Source organism: Rhinatrema bivittatum, chromosome 2 (genome assembly GCF_901001135.1).
Source record: "Rhinatrema bivittatum chromosome 2, aRhiBiv1.1, whole genome shotgun sequence".
Lineage (NCBI taxonomy): Eukaryota > Metazoa > Chordata > Amphibia > Gymnophiona > Rhinatrematidae > Rhinatrema > Rhinatrema bivittatum.
Genome location: NC_042616.1, coordinates 438,758,987 through 438,780,575, shown reverse-complemented (window position 1 = coordinate 438,780,575; position 21,589 = coordinate 438,758,987).

Below are 21,589 nucleotides of genomic sequence, written 5' to 3'. Positions count from 1 at the left end.
CGGCAGCGGTCCGGAACGGGCTCCTGCTACTGAATCTTGTTGTCTTCGGCCGGCGCCATTTTCCAAAATGGCGCCGAAAAATGGCGGCGGCCATAGACCAACAGGATTCGAAGGCAGGAGGTCCTTCCGGACCCCCGCTGGACTTTTGGCAAGTCTTGTGGGGGTCAGGAGGCCCCCCCCCCCAAGCTGGCCAAAAGTTCCTGGAGGTCCAGCGGGGGTCAGGGAGCGATTTCCCGCCGCGAATCGTTTTCCGTACGGAAAATGGCGCCGGCAGGAGATCGACTGCAGGAGGTCGTTCAGCGAGGGTTCCGGCGCCTCGCTGAACGACCTCCTGCAGTCGATCTCCTGCCGGCGCCATTTTCCGTACGGAAAACGATTTGCGGCGGGAAATCACTCCCTGACCCCCGCTGGACCTCCAGGAACTTTTGGCCAGCTTGGGGGGGGGGCCTCCTGACCCCCACAAGACTTGCCAAAAGTCCAGCGGGGGTCCGGAAGGACCTCCTGCCGTCAAATCCTGTTGGTCTATGGCCGCCGCCATTTTTCGGCGCCATTTTGGAAAATGGCGCCGGCCGAAGACAACAAGATTCAGTAGCAGAAGCCCGTTCCGGACCGCTGCCGTTCCGGACCGCCGCTGGACCACCAGGTAATTTAAGTCATTGGGGGGGGGTTCGGGAGGGTGGGGGATTTAATTTAAAGGGTCGGGGGTGGGTTTTAGCGGGTTTTAACGATTTTAACGATATATCACAATATTTTACCCCCCCAAACGGCAACAATACGATTCCCTCCCCCTCCCAGCCGAAATCGATCGTTAAGACGATCGAGGACACGATTCACATCTCTACTCCAAGGTACTTAGATTGTGGCAAAGTGGCACAAAAGTGGCTTGAATAGCCTAAGGCACTGTAAAGGGGTACCAGGAGTGGCAAGAGTGCTTTAACAGAGGTGCAAAGCAGCAGCGAGAGTTCAAAAACACAGCACAGCTTCAAAAGAGAGCACCAATAACAGTTGCATGAACCCTCAGAGGCAGCACGACAGGCAAAGTGGCAAGCAAGTGGCATCAACATCCTACAGCACAATGAAGGGGGAACATAGCAAGCAGAATGGGTGTAAGAAAAAACCACATAGAGCCGATAAAGGGACAAAGCAGCAGAAAGACTAGCATCACACACTAAGGAACCATGATAGTGGCAGGAACACCAGAAGGAGTAGAATTGTCTGGTGTATGGCAGCAATGCAGAGTGGCAGAAAGTTGATAGCGGCAAGACAGGCAGGCAGAGTAGACGTAGTCTGGTCCCTGTGGTTTTCATAGGTGCAAGACAGGCAGGCAGAGTGGAGGTAGTCTGGTCCCTGTGGTTTTGATAGGGGCTAGACAGGCTGGCAGAGCTGAGGTAGTCAGGTCGCTGTGGTTTTGATAGGGGCAACACAAGTTGACAGAGCGGAGGTAGTCAGGGTGCTGTGGTATTGATAGGGGAAAGAGAAGGAGGCAAGACAAGATGAGGCTCAGCATGCGGCGCAACTGTCAACCAGGGGGTACTGTCCACCCAACCCATCTTGAAACACATACCGAAGAGTCTAACACGTGTGCTAGGACCTGAAACATGATGAACTATGCCTGGGTGGGGTGGAGCGTTGCTGCTGTGCACAGGGCCAGTTGAAGGGTCTTAGGCGCCCTAGGCAAACCTTACAGCCTGGCACCCTACTCCCACCTCCCCATACACAATTTTAAATTATGCATTTAACACATATTTTACTTGAAAAGTGACATTCTGAGGTAAAATTAATATATACATTGTGATAATTTCATGCACTGTTGTGATGCCAACAAGAAAACTTTGCATCTTGGAATTCATATGGCATCATACCTATTGTGATATATTTTGGCATGGTACTCCCGTATCAACACAGTAATATCTGCCAACACTCAAAGAATAACAACCCTACCTATGAAAAAGAATACCACAAATATTACACCAGAATCTAAAATATCAATACACCTCCTATCAGGAAAACAGAACAGGCCAAGCTAAAGCTACTATAGATCCCTACAGAGAAACCACATATTAAAAGAATGCTTCATCTCAGTCTTTGCATGCAGAACACAAACCCTCACCAAATACAGAATAAAGCCACATAAAGTATAAATAGAAATGTGCAGACAACTGAACTGTAAAATGCATCATGCCAGACTCTATACAGTGCAACAATGGAAAAACAAAATTTCACCATTCCTCATGAAAGAATCAATAAAATCAAGATATATAAATCATTAATCATAATAGTAAAATCATACTAATAAAATAATTTCAAACCAGCTGATGAATAGAATATCCAATAATTAAAGACTCATGCAAATGTTGAAAGCTTTACCAAACACCAAAAAAATATTTCAAACAGCAGACACATCACATCTACTCAGTAATTAAAATGGTAGTCAATCAAGAAAAATGAACTTAAAAAGCCACCTTTAGTTACCCTCTCCAGCAGTTCTCCTACTCTTTTACTTTGCAGGCCACACCAGAAGCAGCAGTAGCTACTGAAGCTGTCCTCACTGTCTTCTTCCTTAGGGACCACAACCAGTCTCTTCTGTCTCTCATACATACACACACCAGTCATACCGTCAGGACCAGTTTCTGTCTCTCGCACATCAATCATCTCCCCAAGCAGTCCCTCTCTCTCTCTCACACACACACACACACCAGTCATCTCCCTGATCAGTCTTTCTCACACATACACACGTCACCTCTCTGGTCAGTCTCTCTCAATCACACAATGCTCTCGCTTTCTCTTACTTACACACAGGCTTTCAATCACACACATATGCTCTCTCTATTTCACGTACATACAAGTTCTCAATCACACATATGTTCTATCTCACAAACAGTCTCAATAACACACATGCCCTCTCTCACAGCCACAAGCCAAAAACATGCTTCATCTCTCTCTTGCACACACACATTGACACACACAAGCACCCTCCCTGACTCACATATACACCACACACATACAGAAGCACCCTCCTTATCTCACATACATGAAGCACCATTCCTTTCTCACATACACACACACAGAAGCACCATTGCTTTCCCACACACACACACAGACAAGCTCCATTCCTTTCTCAAATATACACCACATACACACATACAGAAGCACCATTCCTTTCTCACAAACACACACACACAGAAGCACCATTCTTTTCTAACATACACATACACAGAAGCACCCTTCTGATCTCAAATACATATACACACAAAAGCCCCCAGCTGAACAGCTTGTCTCCATCAGCGGCTGGCTGTGCTGGTCTTCATTTCGCTGGCCCCGCCGGCCTGCTCTCCGTCGGTGGCTGGCTGTGCCGGTCTTCATTTCTCTGGCAGCGGCGGCTACCAGCAGTCATCTTCTTTTCTTCGGCTCCGCCGGCCTGGTCTCTTCATTTCTTTGGCCCAGTGCCCTCAATGACCTGGAGCAGAGGAGGCCACGTGATCAGCTAGTCTGTCCCACTGGGGGAAGCCTGATCCCCCGATAGGCCAATCCGCCCCTACTCTCACATGGCCACTAAAACACTGCAGCTTGAACAAAAAGAATGAAACTAATGAGATGTTGCATTTGTGGGGTTCGCCATGCATTTCACGGACCTATGAATGCAAGAGGGACCTATAAGTTGTGGATTGCGCATTTGTTCAAAATGAATGCACATCCCTACTAAATGTCAGTTTCCTTCTTTTTTAGCTTTACATTATTTTCTTCCATCTTCTTTCTCTCATATTGTACCATCTTCCTCACTACAATCTGTCTTCCTCCCAATTGTGCATCTTCTCTCACCTACCACCACACTTCTGATATGCATTCTTCTCCTTTCACTCAAGTCTCTCCATCCTTTTATCTCTACTATGATCTCTCCTGCAGTCTTCCTTTTCTCCAGACTCTCATCCCCAGCCTCTCCTCCCTTTTCCTCTGCCTTCCAGATTAGCCCCATACTAGTGTCTCATCCCTCTCGTTAGGATTCTCCCCTCAAAACTCTCTTCCATCCTCCAGGCTTGCATCCTTCTCTTTCAACTTCTTCACCAGCTTCTTATCTCTTCCTCCTCACCTCCCACAGCTCTGTTTATATCCCAGTTTCCAGAATTCTGGCCCACTCCAGAGTGCAGCATAGTGGGTCTGCCTCAGCTCAATGGCCGAATGAAGTGAGGACAGTTTGCTTACATTATGTGGACAAAGATGAAATTCATGGCAGCTGCAGAGGCCAAATAATTATAGCAAACTAGGGCCAAACCTCTAATCCATCAGAATGAATACGTACTTTCTGTAAAACTGAAAGGCTGCCTGTTTAAATGATTCCATATTATTCAACGGTTTGAAACTTTTGACCAGATTCCTCTAGTATTTGTATCTTCATTTTAATTCATACAAGTACTTTGGCTTTACTGCATTAGAGGCCATTTATAAAAATGATTGACTGACTACTGTCATTATCTTGTCTCATAAGTTATATCAACTTTGAATACTTAGAACTTTATTTAGAAAAATCTTTCAGTTTATGGATATGCACAGCAATTTAAAATAGATGTGATCTACACAGTGAACTTAAATGGTATTATTTATAAGATTTAGTTAAACTTTCCTGTTACAAGTAGAGTTGGGCCAATATTTCAGTGACAATTGTAATGCTATGGATATGAAAGAAATTCTTAAAGACGGGGGAGACAATTTTTAAATAACAATGTGTGGCCCTATTACACATATATAGGGCTGCATGTATGTATTTATTTATTTATTTATTTAACAGTTTTTCTATACCGGTATTAGTAGACACATATCGGTTTACATCAACAAAATAGATGGAAATTACATATAACAGGGGCGGGACAAGGGGATAGCAAGAAAGGAGCAAGTAGCATCAGGGGTGCTGTACTAAAAAGGAGGCTATAACGGGATGCCTGAGAAGAGAGAGCTAAGAGAGAAGGCAAACTAGTGAGTATTAAAATAATGTAACATCAAGAGATACTAATGTAACGTCCATGTAGATCTATGCTAGTATTTTATAACCCTCATGTATTATAAAATGTACATATAACTGTAATTATTTCACATTGCTAATGGCCTCCTAAATACTTTCAGAATCTGTTAACACTCAAGACTGTGACCAATTCACTGAATGTGAATGAAGTGAAGAGGCATGGGGGTGGATTGCGGGAATGACGGCTACTATCTGGAGATTAATATCCTAATTCAATAAACATATACATGGTTAATGCGACTCCAACATTGCTCTATGCTTCAATGGCAAGAGGAAATGTGAAAAAAAAGATTTGCATCCACAAAAAAGCAGGGGAGTAGCTGGCTTGATACGGCGGTTACTACCCCAAACCAAATAAGCCTGATACTTCACTTTCAATGATATCCAGCATAGTTCTCTGCTTCAACGGCAGGGGGAATGTTGAAAAGATGATTTATATTTGGACAACAAGCAACAAGGACTGAGTTGCACAGGCTGGATAAACATGCGTGGGAGTAGCTTGCTATAATGGTGGTTACTCCCCTAAACAATTAGCTAGATTAGATGCAGCTCCAGCACTGATACCCCTAACCAATTAGCTAGATACTTCACTTAGATGCAGCTCCAGCACTGCTAACTACATTGATGGCAGGGGTGGAAGAGAAATAGATCGATGGCGGGGGTGGAAGGGAAATAGAACAAAAAAAGTCATTTACAAGGGACAAGAGTAATAGATAAGTATGGGCGGGGGGGGGGGGGGGGGGAGTGAAAGCTTGCTGGGCAGACTGGATGGACCGTTTGGTCTTCTTCTGCCATCATTTCTATGTTTCTATGTTTCATAATAGCTGACATCCTAAAAAGCTAGATACCGAGTCACAACTAGATGCTAAAAGTGAAATAAATGTAATGTTTAAACTTTGAAGCCACTTCTTATGCATGAAACTTCCTAAAGAGCATTAATCCAATTTTATGAAGCATGAAAGGGTTATTCAAATTCAGTGTACATCTTAGAAACATATTGGAGTCAATTTTCAAAGGTATTTAACACTGAGAGTTATGCCCCTAATTTTACCCTTTTGAAAATGTACTAGGATGGTAGTGTTCCTAAATTTAGGATCATAAAAGGTAAGTGGCTATGGGGTTGGAGTTAGGGTGGAGGAAAAAAAGACAGATACTTATCACTGATTTTCTGTTACACGCACGCCCACAGCCATCCCGTGCACGGGCCTGCTCACCTTCATGGTTCCATAGCGGGTCCCAGAACGACCTCCCTTGCGGTAGTAGCCAGTCCTGCCAGGCCCCAGCGTCCTGTGGCGGCGGTCACCGGGCCATCCATGGCATGTCAGGCCTCACACCAAGGCTCAGTGTCCTCGGCCATGTTAGCCATGCCCATACGCGTGCGCGGACTGCCCGGACTCATGTAGGGCCAAGGGTGGGTCCTAGCTCTGTGGCGCGCCCTGATTGATCCCTCGATATAAGGAAGTTCTGCTTCCTTGCCTTGGCAATCGGGTCGGTTTGTTCTAAGATTGTTCAAACGAGCATATCCAGATTAGTCTTCCCCACCCCGTTCCGCCCTCGGCTACCTAACCTGCCTCTTTCCCATTCAAAGGTTTAACATTCAGAAATGTTTACCCATGTACATTTTATACTATGATGTTACATTGTCTCCCATATCGACAATCTCAGTTTCCTTATGTTAAGGAGTTGTTTTCGCTTGTTGTTACGTTATTTTTCTACTCTGCACTTGTGTGATCCCCATCCCAGTTCACAAATGAACCTTCTGTTCAATTGTGAACCGGTATGTTGTCCCCACTAATACTGATATAGAAAAGTCTTTAAATAAACAAACAAACAAACAAACAAACAAATAAATAAGATTGCCTCGGCGCTTGTACCTGTTCCTGCTTGTTCCTAATCTCGTTCCAGGATCCTTCTGTTCCAGTTCTGTTCCTGACTTGTTCCTGCATCCTAGTTCCGTGTCCTGCTTTTTCTGTGTTCGTCTGTCTGTCTTCCCAGGTAGTAAGCTCGGACTGTCTTACTGGTACTGACCTCAGTTTGCTCTTGACCTGCCTGCCTGCCTGCCGCCTGCCTCAAAACCTCAGCCTGCCTTTGACCTCATCTGACCTCTGGTACCTGACTCCTGCTTCGCTGACTATTCCTTGGACTAATCTCTGGATCTTGACCTTTGCCTGCCTGACTTCATCTCCAGATTCTGGCTCTGTTCCTCACCTTGTCATCACCAACTCTGTTCTGGTTCTCCATGTTCCAACCAGCAGCCACCTTTGAACCTCATCAAGCTCTCCCTGTCTCCGTGGGCATGCTGGACTTTCATTCTCTCAAGAGACCCTGTGAGGTCCACCTAAGTCCAAGCAGCCTGGGTCCCTACGGGCTCCTCCCGGGGGGACTTCGGGCTTCCAGTGGTGAAGCTCATCCTAACCTCTGTCTCCTCCAGTGCTCCGCCCCCTGGGGGCAGTTACCTCCTGTTCCCTTTCAGGAGACATCCATCTCTGCCCCTGGACAAGGGTCCACCCCTGAGCGCAACATTTTCAGTACTAGACATCTAACTTTGGAGACTAAATTTAGACAAAAGAACAAAGAACTTAATTAAGGCTTCTAAATTTAAGGACCTTATATTTAAGTGAATTTTCAGCATTATAGATTGAAGATTTAGGATAAATTTTGCTGAAAATAGGTGCTTAACTTACTGGGTCATTTTCATATTTCGTTAGGCCAATATTGCATGCAATAATAGTGTAATGTGTGCGATAAATAGCGCATCTCACATTGCATATGCAAAATAGAAATTATTATTCAAGTGGGAGTTTGGGTGGGGTTTATGGAAATTGGCGTTTCTTACCGTCGCATGCAATACAGTACCACACATTATCACGGGATCTATCTTTTTTGTTTGCGATATGGTGGAAAAAAGATTTATCGTGTGTGATATTGCGCATCGTGCAATTATCACATGCGAAAAAAAACAATGGTCACTGACACACCTACCAGGCCTTTCTGGCACAATAAAAACACCTGCTATTACCTGTTATTACCTGTTCCACTTTCCTATCCCCATATTGTTGTTTGCAAGTGTTATTAACACGGCATACTGGATGCCTCATCATGCTCGCCACAGATGACAACACGTGGAACCCCAAGAACCTCAACAATAAGTCTTTTTCCAAGGCCTCCTAGGGTCGTACCACCGGTGCATGCAGAGCCACGGGTTCCGTGGGCTCTGCGCGTGGGCCACCATTCGGCCCGCAGGCAGCTATGTTGCAGGATATACAAGGAGTGGCTCTCTCCTCCATGAAAATCTTAGCTAGGTGTGCCAGAGGACTTTGTGCTTAGCAGGTAGCAGTTCAACTCTGGTGCAATCCTGGAATTATATGAAGAGATCTGAGGGCATCTGGATCCAGTCATCAAAAGGTCCCTCACTATGCCTGGCCTCACCAAACTGTTGGCCGCCCTGCATTTTACAGCAAGTGGCTCCTTTCAAACCACAGTAGGGCTGCTGGAGGGAATGTCCTAAAGCATTTTCTCACGCTTTCTCAGCCAGGTCATTGAAGCAGTTACTGACCGCATTCCTCGCTACAGTCAGGACTTGATGGACTTGAAGAGAGTTTTTTATGCCTTTGCATACTTTCCCAATTTTGGAAGAGCAATCGACTGCACTCACGTGACCATCATTCCACCCTGTCTGAGGGAGGAGATGTACTGCAACAGAAAGCTCTTCCACTCCATCAACGTACAAGTGGTCTGCAATGTTGGAATGCGCATACTCGACATTGACAATAAGGGTGAAGCTTTAATGTATGCTCCACCCAAAGTGGCAAAGATAGTGCTGCTCTGCTGAGTATTCCATAATCTTGCTTTATGACATGGTGCCCCATGGAGATACGTGCAGATCTTCCTCCAGGAGAGCACTCTGAGGGGCATCCAGCTTCGGAAAAACCTTATAGAACACTGCTTTGCATGATCGGCCTCACATACAACTTCCCCTCCATGGGAGGCAGATTAGAAGCATGATTGCTGTTCCTCTCCATACTACTATCTATAGGGATGTGAATCGGGCTTCAGAAGATTGAAAATATCGGACGATATTTTCAAAATCGTCAGAAATCGGGGGCTCCCCCAAAACGATAGAAAAACCCCACAATATTGATTGTGGGGGTTCTCTTATCATTTTTGGGGAGGGAGGGAAAAACGGCACACAAAAATAACCCCTAAACCCACTCCAACGCTTTAAAACTAATACCTTAGCTTCCTCCACCCTCCTGACCCCCCAAAAAACTTTTAACAGGTACCTGGTGGTCCAGTGGGGGTCCCTGGAGTGATCTCCCACTCCAGGGCCATCGGCTGCCACTAATCAAAATGGTGCCGATGGCCCTTTGCCCTTACCATGTGATAGGGTATCCGTGACATTGGCCGGACCCTGTCACATGGTAGGAGCACTGGATGGCCAGCGCCATCTTGTGCTCCTACCATGTGACAGGGGCTGACCAATGGTACCGGTAGCCCCTGTGACATATTAAGGGCAAAGGCTATCGGTGCCATTTTGAATACTGGTAGCTGACGGTCTGAGTGCAGGAGGTCGCTCCCAGACCCCCGCTGGACTTTTGGCAAGTCTTGTGGGGGTCAGGAGGGTCCCCCAAGACTTGCCAAAAGCCCCTGGTGGTCCAGCAGGGGTCCGGGAGTGATCTCCTGCACTCGGGCCATCGGCTGCCAGTAATCAAAATGGCGCCGATAGCCTTTGACCTTACTATGTCACAGAGGCTATCGGTGCCATTGGTCAGCCCCTGTCACATGGTAGGAGCACAAGATGGCGCTGGCCATCCAGTGCTCCTACCATGTGACAGGGTCCGGCCAATGGCACGGATACCCTGTCACATGGTAAGGGCAAAGGGCCATCGGTACCATTTTTATTAGTGGCAGTCGATGGCCTGAGAGCGGGAGATCGCTCCCCGTGCCCCCACTGGACCACCAGGTAATTTTAAAACATTTTGGGGGGGGAAGCTAAGGGGTTGATTTTTAAAGGGTCGGTGGTGGTTTCTTTTATTGGGCCATCGGCGCCATTTTTATTAGTGGCATCAAAATGGCACCAATGGCCCGAGAGTGGGAGATCGGTCCCGGGGCTTCCACTAGACCACCAGGTACTCGTAAAAAGTTTTGGGGGAGTTCAGGAGGGTGGGGGAAGGTAAGGGTTTAGTTTTAAAGGGCCAGGGTGGGTTTAGGGGTTGTTTTGGTGTGCCGGTTTTCCTGCCCTCCCCCTCCCCCGATTTACGATTTTTCATGATAAATTGGGGGAATTTCTATTGTATCGCGCTCTCTAACGATTTTTGACAATTTAAAAAATATCGGACAATTTTTTAAATAGTCAAAAAATGATTCACATCCCTACCTAATAGACAATAATTTAAAATCTTCACCTCAGTGTGCAGGGTCACTTAAAAAAGCAAATAGAATGTTAGGAATTTTTTGGAGAAGAATGGAGAATAAAAAGAGAAAATATCTTATTGCCTCTGTATCAAGCCATGATGCATACATGCCCCATCTTAAAAAATGTGTATCAGTACTAGAAAAGGTACAGAGAAGGGCAACAAAAATGATAAAGTAGATGTAAAAGTTGTTTTATGAAGAAAGGATAAAGAAAGTTGGGCTCTTTAGCCAGGAAAAGATAAAACTGAGAGGTGATATAACAGAAATTGGTAAAATCATGAGTGGATGGAATGGGAAAATTATTCTTTACCCTTTCAAATAATACTAAAACAAGGGGACACTCCATGAAACTCGGTAAACACCAAGTGAACTTTATTGAAATAAAATGGCCAATGCATTTTATTTCAATGAAGTTTGGTCTTCGTTTGGTCGCTACTAGCAATATTGGATCGGTTTCTGGTTTGTTTCTTTGGACACTCCATGAAACTACCAGTCGATTTAAAACAAATCTTGTTTTTCACTGAACGCACAAACAAGTTGTGCAATTTATTGCCAGATGACACAGTGAAGGCGACTAGCATAGCAGGGTATACATGAGGTTTGGGCAAGTTCCTGATGGAAAAGACAATTAAACACTATTTTCCAGGTAGACTAGGGAAAGCCATCACTTATCCCTGCTAGTGAGTAACAAGAAAAACATCTACTTTTGGGGAACTACTGGGTAGTCATGACTCAAACTGGCCATTGTTGAATACAGGATTCTAGGCTCAATGGGTCTTAGGCTGATTCAGAATGGAATTTCTTGCATTCTTGTGAGAAATTTTTATTTTGTTTAGATTTTCTTTTCATCCCAATCAAATACTAAACTTTAACATTTGCATTTTCACTTATTTCCAGCAAGAAAAAATATTGACATTGCACAGGCATATATGCCCCACATGAATATTTCAGCATAGTAAAGCTGTTTTTATCTTGATAAAATTTGATCGACTAGCCCCACAACAAATAGGCATGAAAAATATAAATCATATTATTAAAGACATTGAAACATTTAAATTCAGACTATCTAAAACAAATATACCACAAAATTTAATGTTGAAATAAGGGTCAATGATAAGTTGCAGGTTTTATTTAATTCAATTCAGTTTACAAATTTGGATTCTGCATTTTACTGGATTCTGCCTAAACAAAATGTATCACATCCAGTTTTAAAAATTCCAATAAATGACAGCCAACTAAAACAAAATACAGCTTTGAGAAAAGAATAAAAATAATATAGCACATCTAACACATGAACAGTTTATAAACTGCCTTATTTAATATACTCTTATAAATATACTATCAAGTATTCTATATATCTTCAATGTATTTCAGCCAAACGAAAACTTGCATTCCCGCTCCCTAGTGGTGAATAAAGCAAGTTTTTGATTGTTTACAAAATTCTGTACAGTCCACAGTAATACCTTCTTAACTTGTTTCTTGACCTTTATTGCTACATAACCAAGCGGACTAACATGGCAACTGCAATTCTCTGCACAAAATTTAATGCAATTCCAAATAGTCAGTGAGGCAAGAAAGCTTCACGTTATCCAAACTGAAAACCAGCCATTTTTCTTATGAACATTGCTTTTTTATCAGCATTCCTTAGTTATTATGGGGCTAATTTTGACTCCTAACATTTGAAGTTAGGCTTCTACATTGGCCATTTTGAAAATTTACTAGGGCTGAGTGCTTTAATTTAGACTCCTAGTTTTATTAGGTCCCTAATTTTAGGATCCTAAAAGTGGGTGGCTACAGGGGTGGTGTTAGGTGGGGAAACAAAGTTAGCAGCTGAGCACTCATTTTCAGAACTAGGCACCTAATTTAGGTGCCCAAATCTAAGCATATGAATAGCAGGTCTAAATGTACGAGTCTAACTTTTAGGTTCCTAAATGTAGGTGAATTTTCAGCTGAAACCTTAAACAATAACTTTCAAAGTGGCGGGTGGGCACACATGTGCACACATTTGTCAGCCTGTGCCCAGGGATGCAGTTATTTTATAACATACGTGCATATATGTGTGCATGCTATAAAATAGTCTGGCCGCATGTACAAGTGCATCCAATTTTAAGTGGACATGCGTCTGTGGGCACAAAAGCTATTTCTACCAGGTAAGTCGGTAAATTTTAAAAGGGATACGATCTGACATCATTGCCTATTTTACCAGTTCACCCAGTTATCAGTTAGGTCCTCCCCCCCCCCAGTTTGATAGCCTGTATACCACCCTCCCCCAGTTACCCCAGACCCTTCAGAAATGCAGAGACTGCAGTGTACAAATCAACTCCTCGTTAGAATTTTCATCATCTAGAAGGTCTAAAATTCTATAATTATGTCAATTTTACAATGAATACCTCTGAATTTGTCTGAAACAAACTCCCCAAACCCCAACCCATCTTTTCAAAACTCAGCCCAAATCAAAGTGCCCCCTTTCAATGGTCCATATATTGAGTGTCAGGCTGAGCCTTAGAAAGAGTTTCTCTCTCTCTCTCTCTCCCTCCATCCCTCACCTACTGAGGAGCTGCAGCAAAGTTACATGTGTAACATACATGCGCTGGCTGAGGAAAATTAGAGGTTACATGTGTCAGTGCTGGCCCAACTCTGGAATGCCCATGCCCCTTTTCCACCTACTTTTTCTGGGCGCACGCTTCCCAGCTATTTAAAATCTGCATAACTCCCATGGGGCCCACTTACGTGCGTATGTGGTCATTTTTGCACGCGCAAGGCTATTAACATTTTACCTCATAACTTTTAATTGCATTGAGGGAGGGCAATTTTCAACTTATGAGCACAAATCTCTATTTACCTGCATCAGCAGCATGAAAGAAATTTCCTCAGTATACAATTGGTAAATCTATGATCTATAGTCTATGTTGTAAATGTTTGAGAAGAATTATTTCATTTGGTGCATAGACAGTAAAATCTCCAATTGTTAACACTTCCAAAAGTCACTACTGGTATCTCACTATATAAATGGTTAGCTTTTTTGACATGACTATTTCTTAGGATGACTCTATTAATCTTATTGTATAAAAATATATTTAAGACTAGTGATGTGCTTCGTTTAAAGATATCGGTTCGGCCTTCGGATCGGGTGATCTGCGGAAAATTTTGTTTTCCCACGGTTCGATTTTTTTTCGGCAATTTTTGACGAAGTGCGTTAGTGCGCACTAATGGGCCTTACTGCGCACTAACAAGCAGTTAGTGCGCACTATCTCAGCATTAGTGTGCAATACATAGTGTGCACTAGCTAAATGTAAATGTGCACTAACAGGTTAGTTAGTGTGTCCTAATAGAACTTACAGCATACTAAGGATGTAGTAGTGCGCTGTAACTAATGTTAGTGCGCACTAAAAAAATGCAACTTAAAATTTAAAAAGTATCAATTCAGAGAAGTTCGTTAGCTAGAAAAACAGTGTGCATTAATTGGTATTACTGCGCACTAAGAGATATGCAGTGTGCAGTAACTCCGTAAGTGCGCACTAACACGAAATATGAATTTTGCTGAAATTTCAGCAAAAACCGCTTTGTATATCGGCACTACCGAACCATGACGAATTAGACAGTATCGTTGACATTTGTCTAATTCATGAAAAACAAATCCATATCACTATTTAAGACTAAGTATTAAAGGTTTGTTGTTAATTTGTTTCTTACAGTACATGTGGCAAGTATACTATCTCTCTGGCAGAAAACAATGCTGCTTTATTATGTTCAAGGGATAAGTCCCTATCCTTCCTGAACAAAGTAATCACTATTTAATCTCTTTGAATATTCAAATGTGTATCTAAAAAAATTCATTCCAAAATCAATTTTAAGTTTCAGATTACTGACATAGGCATCATCCATTCACTCACAGAAGAGAATGGAGGCAGTTTAGTAAAATAGGAATGTATTTTGTCAACACCAGTGTCTGAAACAACAAACTACCTCAGACTAGGGATGTGAATCATTTTTTGATGATTTAAAATATTGTTTGATATTTTTTAAATCGTCATTAATCGTTAAAGAGTGCGATACAATAGAAATTCCACCGATTTATCGTGAAAAAATCGTTAATCGTGTTAGTGCACACTAACGGGAGTTAGGACACAACCTAAAAACCCACCCAACCCTTTAAAACCGCTCCCTTAGCCTCCACCACCCTCCCGACCCCCAAAAAAATGTTTTAAAATTACCTGGTGGCCCAGCAGGGGTCCCGGGAGCGTTCTCTCGTGCTCGGGCTGTCGGCTGATAAACAAAAAACCCACCAACCCTTTAAAACCACTCCCTTAACCTTCACCACCCTCCTGACCCCCCCCCCCCCCAAAATGTTTTAAAATTACCTGGTGGTCCAGTGGGCCCCGGGAGTGATCTCCTGCTCATGGGTTGTCGGCTTTCACTAATAAAAATGGCGCCGATGGCCCTTTGCCCTTATCATGTGATAGGGTAACCATGCCATTGGCCGGCCCCTGTCACATTGTAGGAGCACTGGACGGCCCGCACCATTTTTAAAGATGGCACCGGCCGTCCAATGGATGGCCCGCACCATTTTTAAAGATGGTGCCGGCCGTCCAGTGCTCCTACCATGTGACAGGGGCCGGCCAATGGCACTGTTACCCTGTCACATGGTAAGGGCAAAGGGCCATCGGTGCCATTTTTATTAGTGGCAGCCAAGGGCCCGAGAGTGGGAGATCGCTCCCGGGGGCCCACTGGACCACCAGGTAATTTTAAAATGTTTTTTGGGGGGTCACGAGGGTGGTGGAGGCTAAGGGAGTGGTTTTAAAGGGCTGGGGTGGGTTTTTTGTTTATCGGCCGACAGCCCGAGCGCGAGAGAACGCTCCCGGGACCCCCGCTGGACCACCAGGTAATTTTAAAACTTTTTCGGTTGGGGGGGGGGGGGGTCGGGAGGGTGGTGGAGGCTAAAGGAGCGGTTTGAAAGGGTCGGGGTGGGTTTTTTGTTTATCGGATCGGGCGCAGCCGATAAAAAAAAAACCGATCGGGCCGGACGAAAAAAAATGCACGATTTGAATCAGAACCAGAACCGAACCGATTCCAGTTCCAATTCACATCTCTACCTCAGACAGCTTTTCACAGTAATCCTCCTCTTTAATTCTAGTTTTATTCCCCAATGCCACCTAGTGGTGACCTTTTACATAGCTCAACATCCATATGCAAGTTAACTCTATCATGACAATTACTGTTTCTAAAACTCATTTGGTCTCCTAGTATATATAAAGGTCCTCACTAGTTACTTCCCAAATCCTCAGCCTTTCATCATGAAATATCTCTACTACTTAACAGATATCTGCCACTGAGTTCTACCATGCTTGTTGTAATTCTACTTGTAAATGATGTCATTTTAAGCTATGGTGATGAGATAGAGGGAAGTCTATGCATATTTTCAGTGCTTTCTATAAAATAAAAAGTGATTATAGTTTTGCATTGTCCATTCACCATCTCTTTGGCCATCTGTCTGAGAAACAAATGTCATAGACAGTGACCAGTGGGTGGACAAAGTGAAACCATAAGTGGGTCTGGTGGGGGCTCTTTAAGGCTTGCCAACTGGAGAGAAAAAGAATAGCTGGCAGGGTTACACAGGACATATCAGCCTAAGAGACAAACTCCTTTAACACCCCTCCAATCACAGACCAACTATAAAATCATCTTAAGTGCACACATACAACTCCTCACACCCACACTGCACTCTCTCCCCCCACATACTCCAACATTCCAGAACCCTGCCATACACATTCAACCCACACATATCCACAGCCTCCCACTAATACCCACTCTCACATTGACTCTACCCTTCTTCCTCCCAGGAGAAACTGCAAGATGCACACGCATTCATACCCAGAGCAACTGAAACACACACATGGAGTCATAAAATAGGCTCTTTTAAGTTGCTGTGAAATTCTAAACTTCTCTGCCTTTTCTTTCATTATTATGTGCACATTTCTTTAAAATGGAAGTTTTTTTATCATTACTGGAAAATATAACATTTTGCTGCAATAATATTTGAAGTTTATTTGGGGGTTTGATCAGTTTTCTTTCAGCATTGATTTTGAATAAATGAGTCCCAGAGAGCAACAAGCTAGAGGTTGCAGCCATACAAATGTGATACTGAAAGAGCTAGAATTACACTCATATCAATAGCTTTACTCAGGCAAAAAAAAAAAAAAAGTTTGTTTTAAAGAAAATAATATTTCTAAGATCAATCTCTGTTAAGTAAAAAATAAGTAGAAAAAGTAACTACCTTTGATCTGAGATCTTATAATGTAGCTTTTACCTTCAGTGATTCAAGCTGAGCGGCATTGGTGCAAAAGGATTCAATGTAGCTAAAAGATAATCTGTTGATAATACTATGGCTGCAAAAGAGCACTTCATGTTAATGTGCTCTATTTCACTAATATTACATATTAACTGATTTTAACATGCCATTATGTGGCAGCCGGGTTCTGTTCCCTAAAACATTTAAATTATAGCAATTCCTGGATTTATAAGAAAGCAAATGCACTACTACAATAGTGGTAAACAACTCCAGTCCAAAATAAATATCTGACATTTTTGTGTATATTTGGTCTTTGAACCAGATTAATTTACATATCCATAAAGTTTGTAAATCTGAAAATCTGTCTTTGTCATAACATAGATACCTGCACTCCCCCATCTAGGATCGTCCCGCACATCCCCCACTCCAAATAGAAGAATGCTAAAACCAACAAGTAGTGGAAAAGTAGGGTCACAGCTTTATTTAACATTTTTTTGCACACTTTTTATTTATCAGAATTTCAGAAACAATAATCAGAAAGTTACATAAAGAAAAGTATGCATGGTAAAAATAATATATTTTCAGCAAATCTTTAAAATCAGTACAGATTATATAATGTTCCCTAACATCCCTCTCCAACCACTCTCCCCCAGATCAGCCAAGTGTCCAAGTCCAGTGCAAGGGAAATAGGTGCCCTAGGCAAACCTTCTGCCTTGAGCCCACCCCCATCCTGGTCGTGCCCATCCCCCATCATACTGCCCTCCCAGGGCCAAAACGCACCACAATTTGTACCCTCCGCTCTCCTGACCTCCCCATCCCCTGCAGTTTCCAATGCCCCATGCTTTTCTCCTCTTTGCCATGAGTGGGATAGGCTCTGTTCATGGCCCCACATGGCTGCTTTTCAATGTCGCTTAATGGGCAGCCCGAGGTGACCATTTAGTTCACCTAATGGGACATGTCGGCCTTGCAAGTGTCTCATTAAACAGTTATAAATCCAAAATTTGTCTCTGGTTACTAACCTAAGGTGATGTACTAACCCAATGAACTAATTTGGGTTCGCTCATGCAGAAGTATTCTATGCATGCAAATTAGCTGTTTAGAAAACTTCTGTCTTAACCTGAGTATAGGTGGTGTCCAGAAAGATAACTACACTTTGTTAAGTTGTAGTTATCTTTTTTAGCAAACACCAACATATTAAGACATGGACTTGTTTTGCAAAATTCTGAACTAATGAGTTGCTTTAAATGATATTTCATCACAGAAGTTCATTATCTCTGAATTTTTGTAAACTTTGTGCATTAATGGACTACACATATATTGTAAGTTCACTACATTCAAGTTGGCCATTTTGCTAATGTTTTTGCAAACAGGCCCTGAACATGTAAAAACATGCAAAAGCCTGAAACACCAGCATTTCTCTTCCTTTTGGGCCTATTTGAGTGTTTTAACATACAGAGGACCCTATTTGTGAAAACATTTGTAACTTAATTCATTGGTCCCTAAGGGGGTCATTTTCTATACGGATCGCATGCGATAAGGGACGTTTCGCATGTGAAAAGTCCCTTATCGTGTGCGATACCAAGATCGGGGTGGCGTCAGCCCTGGAAGAGGAGGAGTCGGGGCCGCACCGGGGCTGACGCCGCGAAGATTTCGCCAACAGCGAAAGGTAGGCTTCTTCTTCGCTGCTAGTTTCGCGCCGAATAACTACACCTTCTATGGTGTAGTTATTTGGCGCAAAGCCGGCAGAGGCGCGATCGCTGCCGGCTATCGCAGGGCCGTCCCCCCCACCCCCATTACCGCCGAGTTCACTATGCCTTGTGGCATTAGAAAATCCAGCCCTAAGGTTGCTAACCTAAGCCTGCTTGCAAAATCTTCCACCCATCCAGTCAGCTGTGTTCCAGCACTGATGAGTTATTTGTACCTTGTTGATCTTTGCCATAATATTACATTGCTCAATATACCAACATGCCCCATTCCACACTCCCCCTGACTACCCCTTTCCCACCAGTATGAAATACCAGCTCACCAAGCAGAAAGAAGGAAAGATAAGGGAGTTCCTGGGAAGGCCCCTACCATCCCTTGGGGATATTCATTGGCCCATATTATTATGTCCTGGCCAAACCCAGGACACACTTTCCCCTTCAAGGACCCAGTTGCCTATCCAATTGTATAAAATTCAGTCCACTCTCAATTGCAATATGACCAGCTACAGTGTCACAGAAACATAGAAATGGCATAAAATAGCCATATGATAGTCTTACCATCTACACACAACTATTCAGCATGAAAGATCCTGCTAATTTCTCAGGGATCCCATGTGTTTGATCTGTATTTGGTGAGGGTCTGTCTGTGTTCTGCATGTGTGTGACCCAGCTAAGGGTGTTCTGCGAGCTTATGGTTTCTTGGTAGGGATCTATAGCAGCTTGGCTTGTTCTGTTTTCCTAATAGGAGGTGTATTGGTGTTTAGGGCCTGGTGTAATTTTTGCAGTGCTGCCTTTTCATAGGTAGGGTTGTTACTGTTTGAGTTCCATAATGCAGGTGTAACTTTGTGCACATTAGTTTGTGTACATTATTGCAGATCCTGGAAGTCTGTTAGGTGCTATATTTTTGTTTTGCACAGAATGCAGAGTGGCTTTTTTTGGGTTTCCATTAAGTTTCTGTTTCCATATTTGTAATTTGTGGTTTTTCTGTACTTGGTGAAGGTTGATTCTGTGTGTGTGACAGAGGTGAATATTTTACTAGCATGTGGGCATTTGTATCAATCTTATTTGTTGTGTTTTCTCAATAGAACATGCATTGGTGGTAAATTACTGTTTTTTCATAAGGAGGTCTATTGCACCTGGTAGGAGAGAGTGTTATGTTGCTGTTACTGAGAGTCACCAGAAATATATTTTTTTGTACGGTAAATCGAACGGGGAATGTCCTAGTTTTGCTCTGCACCCATTGTTGGGGTCGAGGGGGCTCCTGTGGAATGCAGTGTTTGTTTACATTTAGCCTGGTGATGGTCACATGTTCAGTGTGTCACGCATGTGAGAACCATCTGTGAGGTATGTCCCGACCGAAAAAAGGTTGTGAACCACCGCTCTAGACCATCTCCTTCCTGTTATATCCTTTTGATGGTGCATTCTTCAAAATTGTACACAATACTCCAAATGAGATTTCACCGAGGACTTTTATAGGGGAAAAATCACATTCTTTTTCCTGCTGACCACTTCTCTCTGTTGCAACCGTCGCTGCCCAACGGCTTCACTCCGCCTACCTTTCTTTTTCTGTGACTCCTCCTGCTCTTTGTGGATGACTGGCTGCCGCGGCGTCTGCCTGCCGCTCTGTCCGGCGTCCCTGGACCGTCTTGGGCAATGCCTCCCACCATGCTCCTCAGGTACCTTAGGGCGCACACTCCGCATGGCCCTCATTCTTATTTCCTCTATGGCGTGAACCTCAGGGGCGTCCCCCTGTGATGAGGTCACGCTGCCCAGATATTTAAGCCTGTTGTTTATTGCTAGCCTCTGAGTTAGCAAGGGATTTCCTACAGATGGGATTCGCTCTCCGTACCCAGCTACTCTGCCTCCAACTTCTATTTAGACTCTCTGCTGTTAATGGGGTACTCGTTCCTCGGGGGCCTCTCTGCTTCTTTCAGGCACTATCAGGAACCGGTACTCGCTCCTCAAGGGCCCATGTTCGCTGACTGCATCTCCTCTTCTACTTGGGAGAATTCGCTACAGACACCATCTGTGAGTAATACTACCATCTACTCCTCAGAGCTGTTTCCCTGGAACCAGGTACTCGCTCCTCAAGGGCCTGCCTCCGTTCTAGCACCAATGCTATCTTCTACGGAGAACTGCTGCATGAGTACTTGCCAACGAGTCTCTGTGCCCAGGGATCTGGTACTCGCTCCTCGAGAGCCAGCTCTCCCTATCTCGGGGTTTCTCCATACTGGGGACTCTGTGAATGTCTCAGTGTACTAATCTTCTCAGTTCTTCTTCCTACAGCACTGCTACCAGAGAAGCCGCTGTTCCAGTGCCCTGAGGAATACTAGCCCAGCCTGGCTCCATCTTCTACTCACTACCGCCACCTCTGCTGGCTTCACAAACTGTCTAATAAAAGATATAATCTGTGTTTGTGTGTCCAGAGCTGAGCCTGACCTGTGGCCCCTCATGGGACTTCCCCCTGTGGGTGTGGTCAGCTGCCACAGTGTCCAAGGGTCCACCACAACCCTATAAAACATAACACTCTTCTTTGCACCTAAGCATCTTTCTAGCTTTTGCCATCATCTTATCTACCAGTTTTGCAGCCTTGAGATCATGAGACACAATTACCACCAGATCCCATTCTTGTATCATGCATACAAGAATTTTATTGCCTATATTATACTGCTCCATGGTGTTTTGCAGCCCAAATGCATGTCTTTGCATTTTTTAACATTAGCTGCCAGTCTCCAGATCATTTCTCAATCTTTGGTAAAGCCCTCTTCATGTTTTCTATACCTTCCTGAGTGGTTACCCTGTTGCAGGTTGTGAACGTCTTACAGCAGAAGCTGCAAGTAAGACTGAAACCTCTCCTGGAAAACAAAACATACATTCTTGTTACACTTTGTGATCCACAGGTGAATCACAGTCCCAGCATCTCAGATACATGAAAGAAATGCTGATAGCTAGGGTGTGTGAACAGGAGTACCAAAGTGGAGATGAGGCACAGTGAAGATGTAGCACAGAAAACAGTGGCGACCTCAGAGAGTACTGCAAGCAGGAGCAGCACCATGTCAGCTACTACTTCCTCCACCAACTCAATATACCAAAGCAATGTTCCCAAAAAGAATCATAGTTATGCAACTGGCAAAAGAGACACTCAGCCCACCCCAGCAAAAGAAATGT